Source organism: Pinus tabuliformis, chromosome 2_1 (genome assembly GCF_031772625.1).
Source record: "Pinus tabuliformis cultivar Carrire ecotype Pingquan chromosome 2_1, CPIR1, whole genome shotgun sequence".
Lineage (NCBI taxonomy): Eukaryota > Viridiplantae > Streptophyta > Pinopsida > Pinales > Pinaceae > Pinus > Pinus tabuliformis.
In genome coordinates, this window is record NC_142299.1 from 988,772,196 (window position 1) to 988,796,138 (window position 23,943).

The window sequence follows — 23,943 nt, forward strand, 5'->3', positions numbered from 1 at the left end:
ATAGTAGAACACGCCACTTGCAACTGAAATCACTTAGAATGAGGGAAGAATGAGGATATGGCAGGAATTTTTCTTAGTTGGGAAAAACTGGTTTGAAAACTTAGAAATTGTCATTTTGTCAAATAAATTGCAAGAAACTGACACAAATTTGAGGAAAGTGAAATAGGTTTTTGTCACAAATGCATATGCCTTTAGCCCCATAGTATTATTTCCAATTAATGAAATTTGTACAGTCATCGACGGACATTTTTCTAAGCCCAATATTGTACATTTTCACTTTGTTCTTGACAGAACAACTCAACTTAAGTCATTAGTTTTTAATTTTGACCAATAGACTTACAAATTGTGCACAAGTGTAAATAAATCATTCCTTCAAACTAGGTGTATAGTGAGGTGGAAAAATAGTAGAAGAAACCATTTGCAACTAAAATATTCTCTCCTCTATCCAAGTCTGTCGATGTCGCAATTCATCATATCTGCCAATGTTCAAATTGCAACAAATATGCACTCTGGAGCCAAACAAATTACACTCTTGGTAATGAAATTTGAAATGGGACATGATTGGACAAATTATACCTAACCTTAAGATATAACCTTGTGTCATGTCTTACAAATATCCTACAAATCTATGTTTCCCACTTACACATAACTTTCACATAAGGCAAGTCAAAGAAAAACTTAGAATATTGTATGAAATCTAAAGTATAAATATTCAAGATCAAAGTAAATATATAAAAATGTAATAGTGTGTAAAATAATAAATAAACAATCCTCAATTTGAACCAATCAGATTGTGCAACGAATGAAGCTTGGGCATACATTTTAATGAAGCAAAGCAATTTTTCCTTGCTTCACAAAAATGCTTGCCCAACCTTCATTTCAAGGCCAAATTGAATGATTCAATTTGGAGAGTATTTTTTTACTGATAAGCAACATTAATAAAATTAAATATTTTTTATTTTTCAATTATATATTTATGTTGTTCAAGAATACTCCATATTTCATGGATTTCATAGGGTAAAAGGTAAGGTTTGTGTGCCTCATATAAATGCACACTAGGAAGTGTAATTAATTGGTAGTGATATAATGATCATTCCATCCTATGGGTCTGTGAAATTGTACCTCAGACTTGTGGTGTGACAACACCCTAATGGGCCTCAGTCTTGTGGTGTAGCAATGACCTATGGCCTCAGTCTTGTGGCGTAACAACACCCTAATGGGCCTCAGTCTTGTGATGTAACAACACCCTAATGGGCCTTATTTCTTGGGTATGACAACGACCTATTTGGGCCTTCTTATCTGTGATATGAGGAAATATTATGAAAACAATATGTAGGAGATAGGTTGAGCCTTATGACAAACGTATCATCATTATGTTGCATTGTTATTGCTAATGTTCCCTCTACATAATTTCTTATGATGGTATGGGGTGAATGCAATGTGAAAATCTTGAAAATGTTTTAAAATGAAATTATCTACAGCAGAGACTTCAGCCCTAATGAAATTAACATTGTTACTACTCTAGTAGTTAGTAAAGATATAACAATGTAAACGTTTGTAAAATAATAACATAAACAATCTACAATTTGAATCAATCAAACTAAAATGTAGAAATTAAGTGTAAGGGTAGAATTATTGGTAGACCATATTTTGAATAGAGTATAATTTGCCCTTAGAACATAAGTATTAATTGAGATTAGCATTTTTCCCCATGTAACACAATTTACCAGTAGTGTGTATATCAATTTTGTTTCATTCCCCATTTATAAGTCATTTTATGCAATCATTTAGAGATAATTAAATTACTCAATGAATGTAGTGGATTATTGAAATTATGGTTATTCTACTAAGTGTATTCTATTAATCTTTCATTTTATTTGAGAATAATGTTATTTTCTTATAACATTTATATGCCCAACTTTTTATAGAAAAAAATTACTTGATGACACTAGACTAGGTGTCATTTTTGCCAACTTTAACATCTCAACATGATCAGATTATTTGACCTAAGTCGGTGCTAAAATCATTCATGAGCGAATCAAAATTTTCTACCATAGGCGAGTTGAAATTTTAGAATTCTCGTGGGCCAAAACTTTGAAATTAAACACCCACTAACTATTGAACCCAAAAAAAATAGTCTCTTTCTCCTTTGAGATTTTTTTTCAATGTTGATAGGCACGAACCTAGAAAGAAAAGAATAGGCTCCTCTTCCCCACCTAGGTTTCGATTCGAGAGCTTCAAAGTCCACCCATTTTGTGGATTTTAATGGATGTTAACAATTCAGGTGAAGCTTACATGAGATTTTTATTTTTCTCCCTTTCTAGTCCAAAAAATGGAGTTGCAGAGTAAGGCATTGCCAGTTCTGTAAACAAAGGGTGGATTTAGGGTTAAATTGTGGGATATTTATTCATGTATTAGTGCAGAATGGTTTGATTATCAAAAATTTTTGCTAAACATCTAGGCAGATTGCGTGTATATGATGGTTGGATGTGTATTTTATATATCTAGGGACATGAGACTAACTAGGAGAAATAGGCCTTGGCTTTGATATTGGGGATGGAGACAGTTAACAAACTTGACGGTGTGGACTTGAAAACGTTTGCTAGATACATAAAAAAATGATCAACCAAAACCACTAAAACATTGCAAGCACATCAACCGACTCAAAGGGAATGAATTGATTCCTCAACCACTCATGGATCAAGTAGAAGATTATGGAGGAAATCATTAAGCATAACCACTAAGAATTTGGAACATGAAACAAAGACTTATAATTCTGAATCCACTCCTGGGACACTAATATCTTCTTCCTCCATGCTACATTATTAATCTTTCATTGGTAGCTATGATACAAGGATTGAATATGATGTGGTTTCAGACAAAATCTGTAGATAAGATGTTGGGAAAGTTTTTGTGAATAGGAAGAAGGAATCATGCCTTCAACGGTTCAAATACCATATCCATTTTCCATTCTCAAAGATATTGTTGCACCTATAGAAAGAAATAATTCATGAAATGGAGAATGACTTTGGCATAAGTTAGTCCATAAAAAAGGTTAAATTACAAATGTCTCAGAACTGCAAGAGATTTAGGTGCAATAAAACAAAGAATATCAAAAAACTCTCAGCTGAGCAAATGCTCAAAAGAAGGCGAGTTGATGTAAGTATAAAAGTATGGTAAGAACTTGTAAAAACATATGATAAGTTGGAAGAATTGAGGAATTCCGGTGACAGGAGTATCCAAGTATTTGAATTTTTTGATAAGATTATATCAAATTTCTTAAACGTTTTTTCTTTTTTTTTATGCATTGTCAAATTCAATTAGTATATGTTTCAGGACAATGCCTCCAAGGCTAGGCCTGCAAAATGAAGTGCCATGCATCACAATGGCCAGAAAGGTCTACAAGCCTTGATTTGTACCTTTGTAAGTATATTTAATATGCGAAATGATATTTTTTTATTTTCTAGAAAAAAAGTAAATTATTGCATATTAATTAGTTTAACTAGTCCATGTGTCATGTTTTAACAAGAAGAAAAATATGGTTGTCATCCAAAAAAATTGAAAATGACACGTCACAAAACAAAAATTGGACCTACTTTGTTATCTGGACGGAGAACGAGGTGTTAATCATTGAATTCAATAAGTTAGTTGGATATTGTTATTTTTATATGTTAATTTGAGTTTCTTGCAACATAGAGTAGAGGAAACATACCCTTGTTTTCCATATTTAGCCAATGAAAAATGTTGTACATTCTAATTGTAAAATTGGTAGGAAGATGGTTGGAACATGATAGGATAAATGGCATCCTCCTAGGGTAAATAATGGAATAAATCCCTCTATATCGATGGAATATTACATGTTACCACACAATCTTGCAGGTCCTCGAGGAAGGGAAAACCTAAGGGAAAACCACTAGAGTAAGTGAAAACAATGGGACAATGACCCATTATTTCGTTAGTAAAGGTCTCCTACACTTTATAGAGTTTCAAGGATGGGAGGAGTCCTGAGACTGCGCTACCAAATTCAGGGTTTTCCAAGTCTTGCCCTTCTTGAAGTTATATGCCATTAGGGGAGATCCCATGGTACTAGGATTGAAGATTAACCCCCCATTTATGGTGAGGAAACAAAAGTACAGTCAAAACCCTTCCTTCTTCCAAGTCACCAAAAAATCCATGCCCAAAGTTCCCAAGGAGAAACAAGCTTAAGCACCTAATTGCACAATGAAAAACATACCTTTAGGATTGGATTTCCCACCTTCAAACACATGCTCTTGATAGATGGGTGAGGGGACATACTACTAGCTTAGGGAGTGGAGATCAAATGGCACAACACAAATCAATATGATGCAATCATACACATCTTTCAAAGAAGGAAAATGAATATGGAAAACACATCAGAGAAACAACACATACTACAATGTACCAACATATACTCGAATCAACCTGGTGACTTTTATTATTCTCTCCAAGGAAGCCAAAATTATTACACAAGTAATCAAAATGAAAACAATATGATCCATTTTCCACTAGTTCTCATGTCTTTTAAATATTACATCAAAATCAGTTACAAAGTTAATTTCCAAAATATCTATAACTACTTAGGTATTTTTTAACTAAAAAGATTTTTACAATGTTACAAAATGAAATTTCTCATTTTTGAGGAGTCAAATGACTAGTGGAACATTGACTTTAAGGATTGGTCCTTGGTTCCACCATTTGAACTTCTCCTTCAATAGGAGTAATCAAGCTTTCACACTTCTTCCAAAGTGCGTCATCTGAGAGTTGATACTGGATCATTTTCTGGAATACAATTTTCGAATTTGAAAGCTTTGTATAATCAGGTTTTGCAAAAAATAGTGTCTTCATCAACCAAAGAAGTTGAAAGTCCCTCTTCAAATAATTCACTACAATTATTCCCTTTAGAATTGCAGTCCTCTCATGTGTTTCATCTGCTCTGCTTTTAACAACCACTAGTTCCTTTTCATATAGTTCCCAAGAAAGTAGATTTCCTTGCTGGTCCCAACATGTAGGTAGACCAACTTTAGTCCTCTAGTTAAATTTGGAATCAAACAAAGATATTGAATTCAAAACCTCCTTTAGTCTATTCTCATCTGGAATACGAAGTAGTTTTTTCTCATTCATTTTATTGATTTCCATAATTATTCCAGCTTTGTCTGTGATATCTAATGCCCTTAGTTTGGTTGAATATTTTCCATTTAAATATTTGATCATCTTTTTAGCTATCAATTCTTCTTTTTGTACATTTTGCTTGCATGCATCAATCATTAAATCACACACATTCATCATAATATTTTGTTGATCAATTATATGAATACACTCCCATATAGAACAGACCTTTCGAATGATATCATCCCAAATGATTTGTCTAGCTTCAATTATAGACACATTTCCCTTCAATTTGGTTTTTAACTCCTTGATCTCATATTTAGCTTCCTATCCTTGATATCAATTTGTTCCATTAGCTAAGTTAGGTTGTCCTGAATTTTATTTAGTTCAACCTTTGAAATTTTGAGTTCTTCCATAACTTTTGTAAGCTTCTCTTAGGGATAATTTGACTCACTTGGGACCACAATAGTGCAAACAAGGCTTTTGATTGATTGTTCTAAGATCTGTAGTTGTTCCTGCAAAATTACAATTTCTTTGTTTTTGTCTACTAATTATCTCATCAACACTTCCTTCTCTTTCTCAACCAGAGCTAGTTCAGTTGTTTGAGCATGCTCAATCCCAGGCATTTTCAACTTCTTCCTTAATGGTTGCACCTTAGATTTTGTGTTTTGCAACAAGGTTTTCATAACTTCCATGTTTTCTTGATCTATTCCCAATTTAACAATTAGCTTCTCAAACTCCTCGTTTTGAATATGTAGTGATCTAGAATTTTCTTTTTCTTGCATAAGTTGGTTTGAAACTTTCTCCAAAAGATTTTATGCTTTACTTACTGTCAAAGATATTTTTCTTAGGTCATTATAGAGCATTTCCCATGCTTGTCTATGCAAATTAATCTTGTCATGTAGTGGGATTTTAGCTACATTTATGGATAGATCTAATGTTTTAAATCAAGTCCTACAGGAAGGGACTAAACAACCGGATGCATGAGAGACAATTTTAATCATTTCATTTCTAAATCAATAGAAGAGAGTAGTCTTGTTTGATAAGTTGGATTTGTGTGTGCTCCTAGCTGAGTTTCCATGTTTCTTCTCACCTTATGACTTATTTCTTCAATCTATTGATAATTCCTCTATAACACTTCTGTGGTGGAGGGATTTTCTTCAATTGAGAATGCTACCAAATTAGTGGAAATAAAAGAGGAGTTAGAGCACTCTGGGTTTCCCAACTGCATTTGAAAACCTAGTTGATTGGAGGGTCCCTCTATTAATTTAACTTATACCTTTATTTCTTCTTCTCTTTGAACTTTTTCTCTCTTTTGTAATTGTGATTCTTCTATCTCAACATCAATTTGTTTAGGTATATTTCTCTTCAAGCTCTTCTCCCTCAGTACAGGGCTTTGAACATCTATTATTCACTACATTTTTCTACCAAGCCATGTTTCTTGATTTTCCATTTTCTCAAGTTTTGGCTTGCTTTCATGAATATAAGGTGCACAACTGATATCCCCTCCTTTATTTGAAACTATATGATGAGGGTCCTATTTGCACTTCTCTCCTTGATTAAATCCAAACTCCTTCATCATTTCTTCAACTTGAGGGAGGGCTTGTATGTTATTAACAATGAATAGCCCAACAATTATTTCTAACTTAAAAATATACCCTTTGTGTGAAGGAGCAAAATGAACTTGGTTAACATTTAGACTTTTCCTTATAAATTCAAGGGAAATTATCCTCTTAGACAAAACGATTGGAAAACAATGTGGTGGTACTTCAGCCCCATAGAGTGTTATTTCAATTTAATATTCAAAAATATACTAGCCCCCCACTCTAGTGTCCTTGCTGAGTTGCAACAATTTTTTTTCTCAAGGGAAAATCCTTAGAGGTTGTTGATTGTTCAAAATAGTATATATAGTGGCCATGAATGATGACAAGTAATAAGAAAATCCCTCATTAGTTTCCTTCTTCCTAATAACACTAGTCCATTCAATAACATATATCATTTGATTATTTGAAAGCCACATATTCAAACCCAGATGACCAAAATTATCAACATGTACATAAAAGAACATATAGACCAGGATAGAAGGATATCTAAAAAATCCACAAATATGATAGTTTTGAAATTGAAAATTGATATACTTGGCCGTTAAGAAGGGATATCCAAAACAATATTTGGTTGCAGAATCAAACTCAAAAACCCTAAGGATTTTTCACTTATTATCCTAGTATCATCTTCCCCCAAAAGAGAAAAAATTATAACTAAGACATGTTATGCATATTCAGAAAATAGGGCAATTGGATAATTCATTGCAGGTGGAGGAATTTCGAAATTGGTGGCAGAATGATTTTAAACAGACATTCCTTGCTCTCTTTAGAAAGATGTTTATAAGTGAGGAGTAAGGACTCATCTGAAAAGATCTTGGGATTCTTGACTATAGGAAAATTAAAATCTTTGTGTATTAGCTCTGAAGTGACCTCAAAAATATTCTCCCCTAAAGAATACATAACAAAATTCCCCTATGGGACAAGGGAAAACCCTAACCAAATGATAAATTTGGGGAAATTATAGGTATGTGGGACAATTACATGATAAAGACCAAACTGGACAAATCAAAAAATATTTTCTGAGTCACTAGAACGATCAGCAATGTCCTGTCAAATCTCCAAAAGGTCCAAGGAGCAAAGGGAATGATATACTTCAACTTCTTTGTCCATAAAGGGTTTATGAACATAAGACATAGAGATTGCAATTTTTTTAATTGATTTTGAGGTTTTCTCCATGTTTACAATTTGAAAGAAAGGACAAGGAATAAATGTGGAATTGTAACTTACCCAGTAACCAGAGACAATGAATAGTCGAATGTTGATGTGCAATCGGCAATGTCAACTCTATACGGTGGTCATCATAACTCTGCAACTGGAAGATAAAGAAAATAACAAGACAAAATACATTTTATATTTTTTTACTAAGCATGAAAAACGAAAAATATTAATGATGTAATGGGTACAGAAGGGTGACATGGATGTACAAGAGATGACATGGAGGGGTGAGGTAGATTTATCATGTATAAGGGCCTACTCGCTTGCCTAGTTGGCCTAACAAGTACATGAGCTATTACCAACTTCTGATGCATGGTTTTCATAAAAACCATTAACCACCTCCAAGGGGTCTCAATGGTGGTTTGTGAAAATCGGGGGGACCTATCAGAATGAATCGTGGCCATTAATTTGGAGATGCGTTGTTTAGCCATCCATCTTTCTGACAGGTCCTCATCCCATAATTTTCAATTGCTTTAACATGTCGGAAAGAATTTGATTCCTTAGGCCAATTCCAATGAGCGGCAATCCAACCCCAAACTTGCGTGCTTTTAATTTCCAATTTATAAAAGTTTCGAACTAACCTTTATATAGTTTAATGTTGTGCTTTTAAGCCTGAAAGGTTAGGCTTGTATGAAAAATATAAATAAAACTTTTGAAAAGGGTTTGGTATATAAAAATTACATTTTTACACCACAAAATTGAGGCCCATTAGGGCATTGTGGTGTTATCACAAATATGAAGTCCCAACGAGGTCGTTTTCATACCCAAGAAGTGAGGCCCATTATGGCTTTGTTACACCACAAGACTAGGGCCCATTAGGGCGCTATTATACCACAAGATTGAGGCCCATTAGGGTGATGTTACACCACAAGACTGAGGTACAATTTCACAGACCCATAGGATGGAATGATCAGTATATCCTACCAATTAATTACAAGTCCTGGTGTGCATTTATTTGAGGCACACAAACATTGTCTTTCACCATATGAAATCCATGCCATTTGGAGTATTCTTGAACAATAGAAATATATATGTGAAAAATAAAAAATATTTAAATGTATTAATGTTACTTATGAGTAAAAAAAATACTCTTCAAGTTGAATCATTCAATTTGGCCTTGAAATGAAGGTTGGGCATGCATTTTTGCGAAGCAGACCAAAATTGTCTTGCTTCACTAAAATGCACGCTCGAGCTTTATTTCTTGGCCAATCTAATTGATTCAATTGTAGATTGCTTTTTCACTATTTTACACACTTTTATATTGTTATATATTTACCAACCCGTAGATTAGTAATAGTTTTAATTTTCTTAGGGATAGAAGTCTTTGTTGTAGATAATTGCAATTTAAAACATTTTCACATTGCATTCACCCCATACCATCATAAGAAATTATGTAGAGAGAACATTAGAAATACCAATGTAGCAAAATAGACATAAGTTTGTCATGATATTTATGTGATAGGTCTATCATGATATCACTTTCATAGGGCTTAACATATCTGCTTCATGTCTTTGTCATAATATTTTCTCATATCATAGATAAGAAGGCCCAAAGAGGTCGTTGTCATACCCAAGAATTGAGGCCCATTACAACATTGTTACACCACAAGACTGAGGTACAATTTTGCAGACCCATAGGATGGAATGATCATTATACCATTGCTAATTAATTGCAAGTCCTGTTGTGCATTTGTTTGAGGCATTCAAACCCTACCAGCTTTTACCCTATGAAATCCATGCCATTCAGAGTATTCTTGAACAACAGAAATATAGATGTGAAAATATAAAAATATTTAATTGTATTAATGTTACTTATGAATAAAAAATACTCTCCAAGTAGAATCATTCAATTTGGCCTTGAAATGAAGGTTGGGCGTGAATTTTTGTGAAGCGTGACAAAATTTCCTTACTTCACTAAAATACAAGCCCATGCTTCATTTCTTGGGAAATCTGATTGATTTAAATTGTAGATTGTTTATTTTAATATTTTACACACTGTTACATTGATATATATTTACTAACTAGTAGAGTAGGAACAATGTTAATTTTCTTAGGGCCATAAGTCTCTGTTGCAAATAATTGCATTTTAAAACATTTTCAACAATTTCACATTGCATTCACCCCATATCATCATAAAAAATTATATAGAGCGAAAATTAGCAATAACAATGCAGCAAAACAATCATAGGTTTGTCATGATATCTCTGTCATAGGTCTGTCATGATATCTCTATCATAGGGCTAAACACATCTCCTTCACATCTTTGTCATAATATTTTCTCATATCACAGATAAGAAGGCTCAAAGATTCTGATGTCATACCCTAGGAACTGAGGCCCATTAGAGCATTGTTACACCACAACACTGAGGCCCATTAGGGCGCAATTACACCACAAAACTGAAAGTACAATTTCACAGACCCATAGGATGGAATGATCCTTATATCACTACCGAGTTAATTATAGGCCTTGGTGCACATTTATTTGAGGAACAGACACCCTGCCTTTAAGCCTATGAAATCCATGCAATTTGGAGTATTCTTGAACAACAGAAATATATATGTGAAAAATTAAAAAAAAAAAATTATATTAATGTTACTTGTGAGAAAAAAAATACTCTCCAAGTTGAACCATTCAATTTGGCACTGAAAAGAAGGTTGAGCATGCATTTTTGTAAAGCAAAACAAAATTGCCTTACTTCACTAAAATGCACGCTCAGGCTTCATTTCTTGGCCAATCTAATTGTAACAGCCCCAGGTTAAAAGTTCATGTAATAAAGGAAAAATAAGACCAATGTTATGGGACACGTACTATTCCAAGATGAATGTTGGGAAAATAATTATAGTAGGCATCACTTTTGGTTTATTTGTGGCTAAGGAAATTGGCAAAGGAATTTGAAAAGGAAAAGTCGTATTAATTGGAATTTATTTATGAAATAAAGGAAAATAGGATAAAAGGAAGGTGAAGAGACACAAATTTGCATGAGAGGGAAATTAGAAGGAAAATTAAGGAAAATGAAGAAAATAGAAGCCTCAATGATAAAAAGGATTTTGATGATTAGTTCACATCTTTTAACAAATTGGTTGAACCTTTTTGCCAATTCTATCTTGGGTCAAGTGAGAAAGAGAGAGAGAGAACCAAGAGGAGAAAGTAAGCAAGTAAGCAAAGAAAGGAAAAATACGAGCAAGAGCAAGCAAGAAAAAGCAAAGGAAGCAAGGAGAAGGTTGGATCAACAGCTTTAGCGTGAAGATTTTGTAGATAACGGGTTGCATGTGTGATTTCCTAGTTGATTTGTGAATGCATGGTATATGCATTTGGTTATTTGGTTCATTTTTTGTCAATGGCATGGGTTTTTTTGGGTTTGACAGTGGTTTCAACCTTGCCTTTCCATTTCCTAAATAGCCATGGTGTGAGGGGATTCATTTATTGGTTGAGCTCTGGATTGCCATAAGATTTTGGATCCGAGTGAGGTGGTCTTAGGAAAATTCCCAAGGGTTTGGGGTGGAGATGGTTTTCTCTGGGAAGCCTTCGATGGGTGGGTGGAGACAGGAAAATTACTCAAGGTATGGTGAAGGAATTCTGAGGCATCCAAGCTTGTTTGGTTTTGTTATCTCTTGATCGTTTTTGGTGAGATTGTTGTAGTTTGAGGGTGGAGGTGATTTAACCTCTATATTCCCGTAGTTGTGTGTATGTCTTGGTTTATCCCATGAGATCACACATTCATGCTTGGAATCTGGCACGGATTTGATTTGTTGAAAGAAATATTTGGCTTAGCTCAATCTATAGTCGGGTGGTATGTGGAAGTGATTAACTTGGTTGGATTTTTCATATGTTAATAAGAGATATTTTCCTATTGTGATTCATGAAAATTCATACTTGTTATTATGTGGTTTTGGTGGTTTTTGTTTTATGGTTAATATTATGATTATATGTTGGTTATAAGCATGGTTCTATAATATGTTCTAGCTATGGATCTTGTTTATGCTTTGATAAGTTTGGGAATGGTTGATGAATGCATGGGCTAAAAAGCATGGTTGCAGCTACTTGTGATGGAATTAGACCTTCTCGATGATTCACAGCTAAAGAACATATATTTACACTCAGATATTCATACATGACCTGTAGCTTACATGTTTACCAAGTGTTTGAAGAAATTCCTAGTATGTTCTGATCAATCTAGGTCAAGTTTCTAACTCGATTTTGAATGTTTAGCTTTATTTTAATGCATATTATGATTTTGGAAAGTCTCAGACAGTTCTTGGCAGTGGTCTAGAGGTTGGCCTAAAAAAGTGGCTCAAATCTCGGGACCACACCCTCTAAACTAGGCAAGTTGGGTCACAACCGCATGGAGGTAGTGTTGTGCATGTGGTTGGAGGCCTATAGTTGCACCCAGGACTTGTCATGCATGCGGTTTGGGGTCTAGGTCAATGAAAAAGAGCCCAAGCTCTGAATTTGGTCACCTAGGGTGGTAATTTGGCCCCTGCGTGTCTTGTAGACCTGAGGGATGTTGTGAGTTGCCAGCTTGTGGTCAGTTTGTAGGCCCCACTTCCTTAACCACAACTTGGAGGTTGGTTCATGTCATAGTATCACGTTGGTTCACATTTACCCAGAGGGCATGTGAAAGTGAGTAAATGTGGGGTAGCATCGTTACACTAATTTATTCAAATTGTAGATTGTTTATTTTACTATTTTACGCACTTTTACCTTGTTATATATTTACTAACCAGTAGTTTAGTAACAATGTTAATTTTCTTATGGATAAAATTCTTTTTCGTAGATAACTGTATTTTAAAAAAAAATCAACATTTTCACATTGCATTCACCCCATACCATCATAAGAAATTATGTAGATAGAACATTAGAAATAACAATGCAACAGAACAATCATATGCCTATCATGATATCTTTGTCATAGGGCTCAACATATATCCTTCATATCTCTATCATAAGATTTTCTCATATCACATAAAAGAAAGCCCAAAGCAGTCGATGTTGTTATCCCTTACAATTTCTTAGGCTAAGGAGGAAATCGAAAAAGGTAACCTCGAACCATTTCCAGTTCAGTAGCTAGCCCTACTGAACCAAAGAGGGATCTCTCAAATTATTTTTCAATGAATAATTGCAATGAAATAGGTTTTAGGCTAGATATACAAGTTTGTTTGAGTATTTGATAATTTAGGGTTTTTATGTTTGCTAGACTAGGGATTAGAGCATGTAGTTAGGTCAAGGCCTCAAGTATGCAGTGACAAGTATAAAAATGGAGATATGTATCAGTGTGTTATGGTGAACTTAGAGTGTTTTCAATGTAGCATAGGTCTGAAGGTTTCAAAAAACATAATGAGCATGTGAAAGCATGAATTCATTAGTTTTAGAAGAAAAGGAACATAAACATGATTTCCACTTAAACGGAGCTTAAATCTAAGAGTTTTGTCTACATAACTGCAAGGAAAACCATAGGAAGAAGAAAAAGCATGAAAAGGGAGATGATTTCATCAATTAGAAGTTAAACTAAAAAAGAACTAACACAATAGACTCACTGAACAAGTATTCCTGAAATATAGTTGCAACTGCTCCTATATTAGCTGTAAAAGAACATAAGGTACCAAGCCTCTCCACAAAAGTCAAACCCCTCTCACTGAATGAAGAAACATACATATAGACTCCAAACAACTATTTCCCCACCTTCAGGGGTTGAATCCTTTGGTGGTGGAATAGTTAGCGAAAATTACTCAACAAACGAGAGGAAGTAAGAAGGTCAAACACAAACTCTTCTTTTAGACTTCAAATTGAGTTTTCCTACCTTTATGAGGCTTCAATTAAACACTAAAACAACCTAGCATGCCTATTAAATCCATAATTACATCATCAAGTCACTAAGACAACCACATTACTTCATTAAAAACAAATCTGCCGAAATTTGCAGTGAAAAAGTCTGCTACAGGAACATAAAATAGTGCAGTTTTTGCATAAGCATAGCACCGACATGCAGGTAGTTTTTGGAGGTCTTTTGGAGGTCAAACCTAAAAATTAAGAGAATGGTCAACTAGAATTTTGAGTCTAGTTTCCAGATCAACTCGAATTTTTGAAAATGGAGCATGGGAAGGCCTTCAAAAATCCATTCTCCCGAGGTGACTCTGTACGCGCAGTGCATGTTCCAGAACAGTGGCAGAACGTGTGTTTTTCACCCCTTTTTTGGCTTTTCCTCTTCACCAGTTTGCTGACCTGCTTCCAAAAGTATATTTATGACATCCTTAGGGAAAAATCTATCCAGGCATATATATTTTTCATCATTTGGAGCTCTGAGATGAAAGCGTAGCGCCAAGGCACTACGCTTAGAGAAAATTTTGAGATTTTTAAAGAGTCAAAAATGCCCAAAATTTTGAAAATGACAAACTTTTCTCCAAATTTCTTCAAAATTGCTGAGTAGGGATAAAATAATATATGGTATGCCATGAGTGAGGCCTCAGCAAGTATCTCAAGGCTATCTTTGTCTTTTTGGCCAATTAGGTTTTCCTTGAGTTGCTCTTCAACTGTTTAATCCTGACTTGAGATATTTTGTTCCTGGTGTAGTAGTGCATAGCCATATGCCTCTGCAAGTTGTTTTTCCTGTTGTACTTCTTGAGAATTTACTCCAGGTATCCATTTATCTTATCAAGCCAATAAACCCTATCTTCATTTATGTTTCTAGCGATTAGGTCATCTACCATAATCTACTCTTTTGGTGGAGAAATTTCTCTTTGCTGCTCAAAAGCTCTTTTGGCTGCTCTAGTCCTAGGTCTACCTGATGCAATTTTCTTACCTTTACCCTTGGACATTTCCATTTCAACCACTTCTTTTCCCTTTGTATCCTCTTTCCTTGAAATTGTTACTTGCTTGTCTTGAATCATCTGGTTCACCTTCAGTTGCATGTTCTCTTGTTGTAGGCATGCTATTAGAGAATTTGCCTCTATCAATTTTCCCTCCAACTTCTTGATTTCAGCCTCTTTTACCCTGATTACCTGATCTTTAATTCTGCCCTCTTTTTCCTTCTCTTTAGTTGTCTCATTTGTATCCGAACGAGAGAATTCTTCATGTTGTGAGGAAACTGCTTCTTTACCTATTGTAGGCTTGGCCCCTTCAACCATCTCTTGAGAAAACACAAGCCTATCACCTCTAGAGTAGGTTTGAGACCCTTCTGACCTGTCCTTTCTCTTGGTTGATCTACTTGAAGAAGCGATCTCTTGTTGCATGGATGAGCCTGTAGGTATTGTTTTATCATGAGACCTAGTTGAAGAAGATGGAGGAAATGCTAAACTAGCAAAATGGTCCCAAGACACATTTGCTTGTGCAAGTTGATGAAAAACCAAACACTTTCACTAGGCCATGATGAGACAAACTAGAATGGTGTTTCTCCCCTTGCGTTTGTACCTTCTCTGCCATTTTGACCAAACTTTTATACAAGAAATAGGACAAGTTGACTTGTTGTACACCGGTGAAATGCATGAGAAGTTTCATGTGGTACTTATAAATCCTTGAAAACCTGCCTTCACATGTGAAATACCTCATGATCATTTTCATGAGAGGGGTGTACTTATCCAAAAAATGTCTGAATGGAAAAATATAAGTTGGAGCTACCTGGTACTGTGTTTTTAGGTACATTTTGTAGCTTTGAAGGTCAAGTTCTTCCCTCTTGAACTAGTTCTCTCCAATGTCTGGAATCCCTGTAGCTATGGAGATAAGTTGGCTTGACATAGTGATTTGGAACCCTTCTATGGTAGCTTTTTCATCTTTAAGCTTAGTGGCAAAGGCACTAGTCAATTGGTCATGATATTTCAGTTCTTCAACCTTTTGACAAAATTTAAGGTAGCGAACATCTTCAAAAGTTTTCGTGACAAAGGGAGAAGAAAATAACTTATGGGTTGATGTAGGTTCATATCTAATGACATGTACTCCTCTATGCTTATTTTTCTTTGAAGTTTCAGAATCCATCTTATCCCTTAGCTCTTAGGATAACAAATTAGGGTTTGACTACGTGAAAACAGGGGATTTTGAAGGGCTGTGAGGGAGTTTAGGGAAAATGAGGGGTATGGGGATGTGATAAAATTCTAAGGAAATTTTGGGAAGTATAGGGGGAGTTTAGGAAGCTAGGGAAACTAGAATTACCGAACTTGGGTAAGTGGAAGGCTTCCAAAACACTAAAACACAATCCTATAGTGAAAAAGAGTGCAATTTTGCTAGGGTTTGGGTAGAAATGATGGAATTTGGGAGTGGGCTTGATGGGAGGTGTATAGGTAAGTGTATTTAAGGTATATAATGGTGTGGGAGCATAAAGGTATGAGTTTTATCAACAATTTTGACAAGAAAAGAGTGAAACTCTTGCAAACTGCCTTCAAAAACCCTAGGAAATAGAGTTGGGATAAATGAGCTTAAGTAATGGAAACCAAAAGAGTATGAACCCTAGGGTATAATCACCAACCTGTTTCAAATGCAAAGGAATGTCACCATGAAGGAGAAAGCAGCTGTAGAGGGCCCACACCTTGGAGAAACGATGGAGCTGCAAATTGGGAATGTGTGGTAGAGGCAGAGTCTTTTATGTAGCACAGATTTCAGAACTCGGTTTTGGATGCAAATAACCCTTCTTGGCATGGCATATTTACCTCACTGGAATGATATGGAGAGTTAGATGTAACAATGAGAAAGTGAATAATGAAAAGAGTGAATGGTGAGCTTTTATACATGAAGAAAATCGATTTTCCTTTGTAGAATAATAGTGGACCCACCAACAATTTACACTTTGACCTTGACACTTTATTTATTTTATGTGTTTATAATGATATTTCATTTGAGAAAATGAAATAAAACATAGCTTTTCAAACCTTAGTGACCAAACTAACTTCCACTATTCTTTTTTACATGAATTTGAATGGTATAAAGACCAAATTTATAGAATTACACCTAGTGACCTAGTGGTGAGCTAGTGATGACTTATTTATGACCTATTTAGTGGAATATGAACTAAAATGAGAATGGGACTCTACCAATGATGATATGCATCGACCAAAATGGTGTCTTTGACCATGAGACTGAAAGGACTAGTGTAGACTGACTTTCATAATCCGTGACCAAATTTTATTGAAAAAGCTTGAAACTAAAAATTTGACCAGAAACCCTAAAAAAAAACTATGTGAAAGTATATTTGATTGCTGGTGAAAGGATGCAAAGACTAACACTGACAGATGCCATACCCAAGAACTGAGGCCCATTAGGGCATTGCTACACCACAATACTAAGGTACAATTTTTCAGATCCATAGGATGGAATGATCATTATATCACTACCAATTAATTACAGGTCCTTGTGTGCATTTATTTGAGGCACACAAACCCTTCCTTTTACCCTATGAAGTCCATGCAATTTGGAGTATTATTGAACATAAATATATTTATCTGAAAAATTAAAAATATTTATTTTCATTAATGTTATTATGAGTAAAAAATACTCTCCAAGTTGAACCATTCAATTTGGCCTTGAAATGAAGGTTGGGCATGCATTTTGTGAAGCAGGCCAAAATTTCCTTGCTTCACTAGAATGCACACCCGAGCTTCATTTCTTGGCCAATCTGATTGATTCAAATTGTAGATTGTTTATTTTACTATTTTACATGTTTTTACATTGTTATATCTTTACTAACAAGTAGATTAGTAACAGTGTTAATTTGTTAGGGCTAGAAGCCTGTTGTAAATAAATGCATTTTAAAACAATTTCAACATTTTCACATTGTTTTCACCCCATATCATCATAAGAAATTATGTAGAGAGAACATTAGCAATAACAATGCAATGGAACAGTCATAGGTCTGTCATGATATCTCTGTCATAGAGCTTAACATATCTATGACATACTCTTTTCTCATATCGCAGATAAGAATGACGAAAGAGGTTGTTGTCAAACCCAAGAACTGAGGCCCATTAGAAAGTTGTTGTTTTTTTGCTTGGAAAATATTCACATTATATTAAAATGGAAATATTCATAGAATACATGCAAAAAATATTGGGGGGTCTTTGCCCATCACCCATCTAGGTTCTCTACCCTTGGAGAGGGAAACCATAACTTTCCATAATTTTCAAATCATGTCTTATGCAATGCATCATCAAAACAATATTTAAGCTAAACATTACAATGTATAGAACCCTCATTCTATGGTGGGACCGAGCCACTGAGAAACAAACCTTGAAGAGAAGATAAATAAATAAATAAATAATAAAATAAAATAAATAAATAAAATAAAATAAAACAAAAAACAAAAATCGTTGTAGGAGGATTCATATTATATTAACATGGAAATACATACATATCATATACATAGACTTCATGCAAAAAATCTTGGGGGTTTCACCCATCACCCATCGAGGTTATCTTCCCTTATAGAGGGAAACCAGAGAACCTTTCTAGAATTTTCAAATCAATTATTGTGCAATGCATCATCAAAATAGTGTTTAAGCTAAATGTTACAAAATCCAAAACCGTCATTCTGTGGTGGGACCGAGCCACCGAGAGAAAAACCTTAAGAGAAGACAAAACATAAAAAAAGTGTTCAAGGAGGAAAACTGGGAGTGCTTAGCTAGCTTCGTGATGGCCCTGGGGTGCATTGACTTGATGTGGCTTCTTGCGACCATCGTCGAGAGGGTCGGGTGTATCTTCTTCAGCAATATTCTCCTCAATAATGTAACACCCATATGGGCATGGACAAGGAGGAGAGAGTGGTCGATCCTTCGCCTGATTATGCTTTGGAGGTACCACATCTACCTGATGCCCATGAACTGGGGAAGGGAAACTACTAGTAGCAAGATCAGTTAGGGGATGTGTGACTTTGATGCACATGGAGACAAAAATGGATGGTCTAGGGGAGGAGGAGGGGATGTTGCAAGGGATCCAATGTGAAGATCACAGGATAGATGTTGCAGGGAGGTGATGGCATTGGAATTGATAGCAGAAAGGTTAGTTATCTAATAGGTGACCCGAGATTTCTCCTTTTCCTAAGACATGAGATGACAAGCTAGAATATTGCGGAGCGACCAGAGAGTGTTGCGACCCCGAAAAGCTTCTTATCCTCCAAATAGGAAAGTTGAGGGCAGATCTGGGAAGGGATAGTGTGATCATACATTATCCATTGTTCATCTGGGATAGGGGAGGTCACTGAGTGACCTTTGCCTCTATCATGCCCAACACGACAACCCCTACCCCTTTCTCTACTCATGGTACAACGGATGGAGTCACTGAGATCAATGAAGGGTGCAAACGTATCAATGGTAGCAGGAAAGGAGAAAGAGGTTGAAAGATACTAGACTGTGAGTGGGGTGGTCATCAAGAGAGAGCATATAAGGGTGGCTCTAATGCCTTGGGTTAATATGTCGAGAGGAGGAGGTGGGGAGGGCATTGAATACATTTGTGTGAGATCTTTACAAATATAGACTCAGGCAAGCTTGACAAGACATGGTAGAGGTGACAGAAATCAAGTGGAGGGTGTCATCATTCTATCCTTGGGTAGGTGGCAATGGTATGAGGGACACCCAAATCCGGGGACCATTAGGGAGTTGTTACACAACAATTCTAAGGCCCATTAGGTCATTTTTACACCAAAAACTAAGTTACAATTTCGCAGCACCATAGGATGGAATGATCATTATATCGCTGCTAATTAACTTATAAGTCCTGGTGTGCATTTATTTGAGGCACACAAGTCCTACCTTTTACCCTATGTAATCCATGCAATTTGGAGTATTTTTTAACAAAATAAATACATATGTGAAAAAATAAAAATATTTAATTGTATTAATGTTGGTTATCAGTAAAAAAATACTCTCCTAGTTGAATCATTCAAATTGACCTTGGAATAAAGGTTGAGCGTGCATTTTTGTGAAGCAAGCCAAAATTGCCTTACTTCACTAAACTGCATGCCAAGGCTTCATTTCTTGGGAAATTTGATTGATTCGAATTGTATACTATTAAATTAGTGATTATCGGTTGTGGTGTGCATTTATCTAAGGTGCACAATCCTTGCCTTTTACCCTAAAAAATCAATCCAATTTGGAGTATTCATGCATAACAAAAATTTAATGAGGATGAGTTATTGCCCACTCAAATTTAGTGAGGATGTACTTTATGCTATGTGAGAAGGCATGTTCCCCACACATTTCAAAGGTCTCTTAAGTTATGTGTAAATAGGAAGATACTTATAATTTGTAAATCATAACAGATTGATGAAGTTGTCATATTTTTTATACATATTTTTATTTTGCAACATAGAGTAGAGGTAACACACCCTTTTTTTTCCATATTTAGCTAATGAAAAATGTTGTACATTATAATTGTAAAATTGTTTGGAATATCGTTGGAACATGATAGGATAAATGGAATCCTCCTAGGTAATATATGGGTGGAATTTTTCCCACCATACCTTGCATCAAATAACTAGGGTCCTTGAATACCACAACCGAATCATCTTTGGTTTTCTTTCATTAAACTTCTGAAATTTTGAGCTCTGCCATGACCTTTGTCAATTTCTCTGAGGCGTTATCTGATTCAGGTAGAACCACAATTGTGAAAACATGACTTTTAATTTATTGTTGTAGGCTCTGCACTTTTTCCTACAAAATAACAACATCTTTATTCCATCACCTAATTCTCCTATTAATAACTCTTTTATTTTTCAACTTGAGCCTTTTTTCAACTTCTTCCATTGAATAAAACAAAATAAAGTTACACATGTCATTTTATGTATACATCTATTAGTCTCAATTTTCTTCAATGGCTAAGAAAGAGAGAAACTCTATGGAATTGCAAAGAGAAAATTTCCTAAGTCAAGGTCCAAAGATTCCTCCAATAAAGCATGAACTTGATCAAAATGTAGCCAATACAAAGAAAAAACAAAATGACACCTGGCAACAACAAAGTTCTGAATGATGAACAACAGGTTTGAATAGGGCATGTGCCAAAAAGAAAAAAAAACAGATTCATTGCTAGAAGAATAAATCCCTTGAACTAAAGATAGATCCATTGACGAGGAAATCAAACTGAGTTTGCCCAGGAATGACAAATTCCCCTCACTTGGAGAGTAAGTCTGCCATAGCATTATGCTCACGAAAAATGTGGCAGAAGGAGATTAAATTGAAAGCTACCCTCATGGATTTAATTTTCTCCAACCAGTGTAATATTGATGGCACATCCAGTGTGGAATGGCCCTTAGCCAAATCAATAAATGCCTTTGAGTCCCCAGCGATAAATATCTCCTCAACAGTAATTAAAAGGTTGCACAATGTATCACACCCATAGAGCCACCACCTTTTCTCTAAAATTGGTGCCAAATCCCCCTGACTAGAAGAAATAGAAGGCTAGGGATGGTCGAAATATGATAATCGATCCACACCCACACTATGAATTCGTAGAGGCTCCTTAAAAAAAACCAACAGGGGAAAAATTGTCAAGTTTCTTGAAATTCCATCAATGCTTATGACAAATGGGTCTCCATGGACCTATTTCAAGAAAGAAGGCCACAATTTTCAGGGAACTAGATATCGAATCTGGTGATTTATTCTAAAATTTGAAGTCATTCCTATAGCAACATATGCCCCAAAATATATATAGTGTTATTGTCCTGAATTCGAGGTGGCAATTTGACCAGTTGAGGAGGAAAGATGCAATAGAAGACTTGTCCAATTACAAAAAGAAATTAACAAAACTGGAGACCTCCTCCCAAATGGAGATAACGAAAGGGTGGTTCAAGAAAAGGTGAACAACCTCCTCATATGTCGATCTACACATATTGTAGAAACGAGGGCCTTGAAATCCTCTCTTGGCACAATTTTCCTACGTGAGGATTTGATTATGTAACACTAACCCGATGAAGCATTTCAAATTTGTTGGAACCTCCCATCTCCACATACAAGCCATCTAAACTGTGCTATGATCGAGCTGATACTATTTGGTGATATATGTGTATCGCTATTTGGTAGTGATGTTACCACCATGGGAGCGACCAATCCATATGATCCCGTCAGCCTTACTAGACAAATCAATCCCAACGTGACATATTTTAGTTTGGTAGTTTTCCCAATTGATGACGTGCATAAGACAGAGATCCAACCTATATGCATTCGACCATTTAGTAGAGGGAAATACTACGCTCTATGGGTAACCAATTTCTGTTAAGGTGAAGAGCCCATGCACATTAAAAAGCTGAATAATGGGGAGAGAGATGATATGATCCCCCACTAGTCCAATCATAACATCTAAAGTTTAAACTAATGAATATTTTGTTACCACTACCAACCACCCAACTAAGATTGCCACACATCCAAGGTTTTTATTTCATCAAGTTGTGCCATATGAATGAGGCATTGTTCTCTAAAATCTTAGCTAATGCCTGATAACATAAAATGGATCCCACTACAAAATTTGACTCCTGGGAAAATCTTCCCCCCAGATCCAAACTAATACAAGAGTCTTGATTTCTTCAAGACCAACCTAGCATGCATCCAATCATATTTATGACAACACTTCTATTCCAACGGTGGAGTAATACTTATTAACCTTTGGCTAGAACAATATCTAGGAAGCAGTGTACGAAGATCCTGGAATATATCCTCTAGGAAATATCTAATAGGGGAAATATGTACTTGTCCTGGATGGATCCTGACATTCATCTACTCCAAATGTATATTTTTTATACCAACTAGTATTATCTTCCACATTCGAGAATATTGATGGTGCTCCAAACTCTGGGATGGTTCCCCAACACTGTCAGACTCAATATGGGATAATATTCCACGTATATGTCTTACCTGTACACATCCCAGTATCCATAAATGGATAAAATTCAAATTCCAAGTTGGTGACCAACCATACCAATTGCATTAACTGCTTTCATAGTACCAACTTACTTCACCCACCAACAGTCCCTATTCCAGATGAATATGCCACACCAATTGGGATACCAGGATTGACTCTAAGCGCCTCTCTCATTAGAAGTAGAAGAACATAGTTGTTACCTTGAAAAGTGCATATGAGACATTCTCCACTTCTCTCTTCCAGCAACGTATAGCTAATATCCTAAGAAGAATCACAGCATGGCAATATCAATCTTAAGCGTAATTGTTAACAGGCCCCACCTGTAGTGACCTTCAGTAGATCCCAAATAAAAGCAAGCACAACTTGCACAACATCTACACCACGATAGACTGCATCTATCTAGCATCAAACACAGTTCCATCCTATTTCACCTCCCTGGTACCTTTTGTCCTCTAGGCCAACCCCTTTTAACTTATCGCCACACACTTACTCAGTGAACCACCTTATAAGTAAATTTTTCTTAATCTTTTCATGTATCCTCTACACTTCTGCTACGATGTATCCATGGAATTAACTTGCATCTATTCCAGTGGCATCACCATTATATACTGCACCATGTCCATTTACATCCATAGAAACATCTGACATTCCCCATCAGTAGTTGAAGATTCAGGGATTATGAACTTACTATTATGCTCGTTCCATCGTGGGAATGCACATTAGAAATTGATATGGATGGCTTCTATGAATTTTTTGTAAATCTCAAATATTCTGTAACAAAAAACTTGCAGAAAACTTCGCCTCAGTAGCACTTTTAAATTGCTTCTCTTGACATTTCTTTATAATATGTAATGAATTTGGATTGAGCACTATAAACTTGTGCACTCTTAATCAAATTAACACTAGTTCTTAGCTCTAGACATATACAAACCTGTAACTCGAGGCTTCTCTATCAAGTCACATGCAAACTTGATCCCTTACTCTCACTTTCTACATGAGCTATGGCTTGCAAGATTCCAACGCCACTTTACTACTCTGATGTTTTAGCAACAAACTTACACCACAATACTTCCCTGAGGTTTTACCATAAAAATTACATGCAAAAACTACCATTTACAAGAAGTATCACTCATGGTAGCAACAACACGAGTGTCGATGCACCAATCGTCGCAG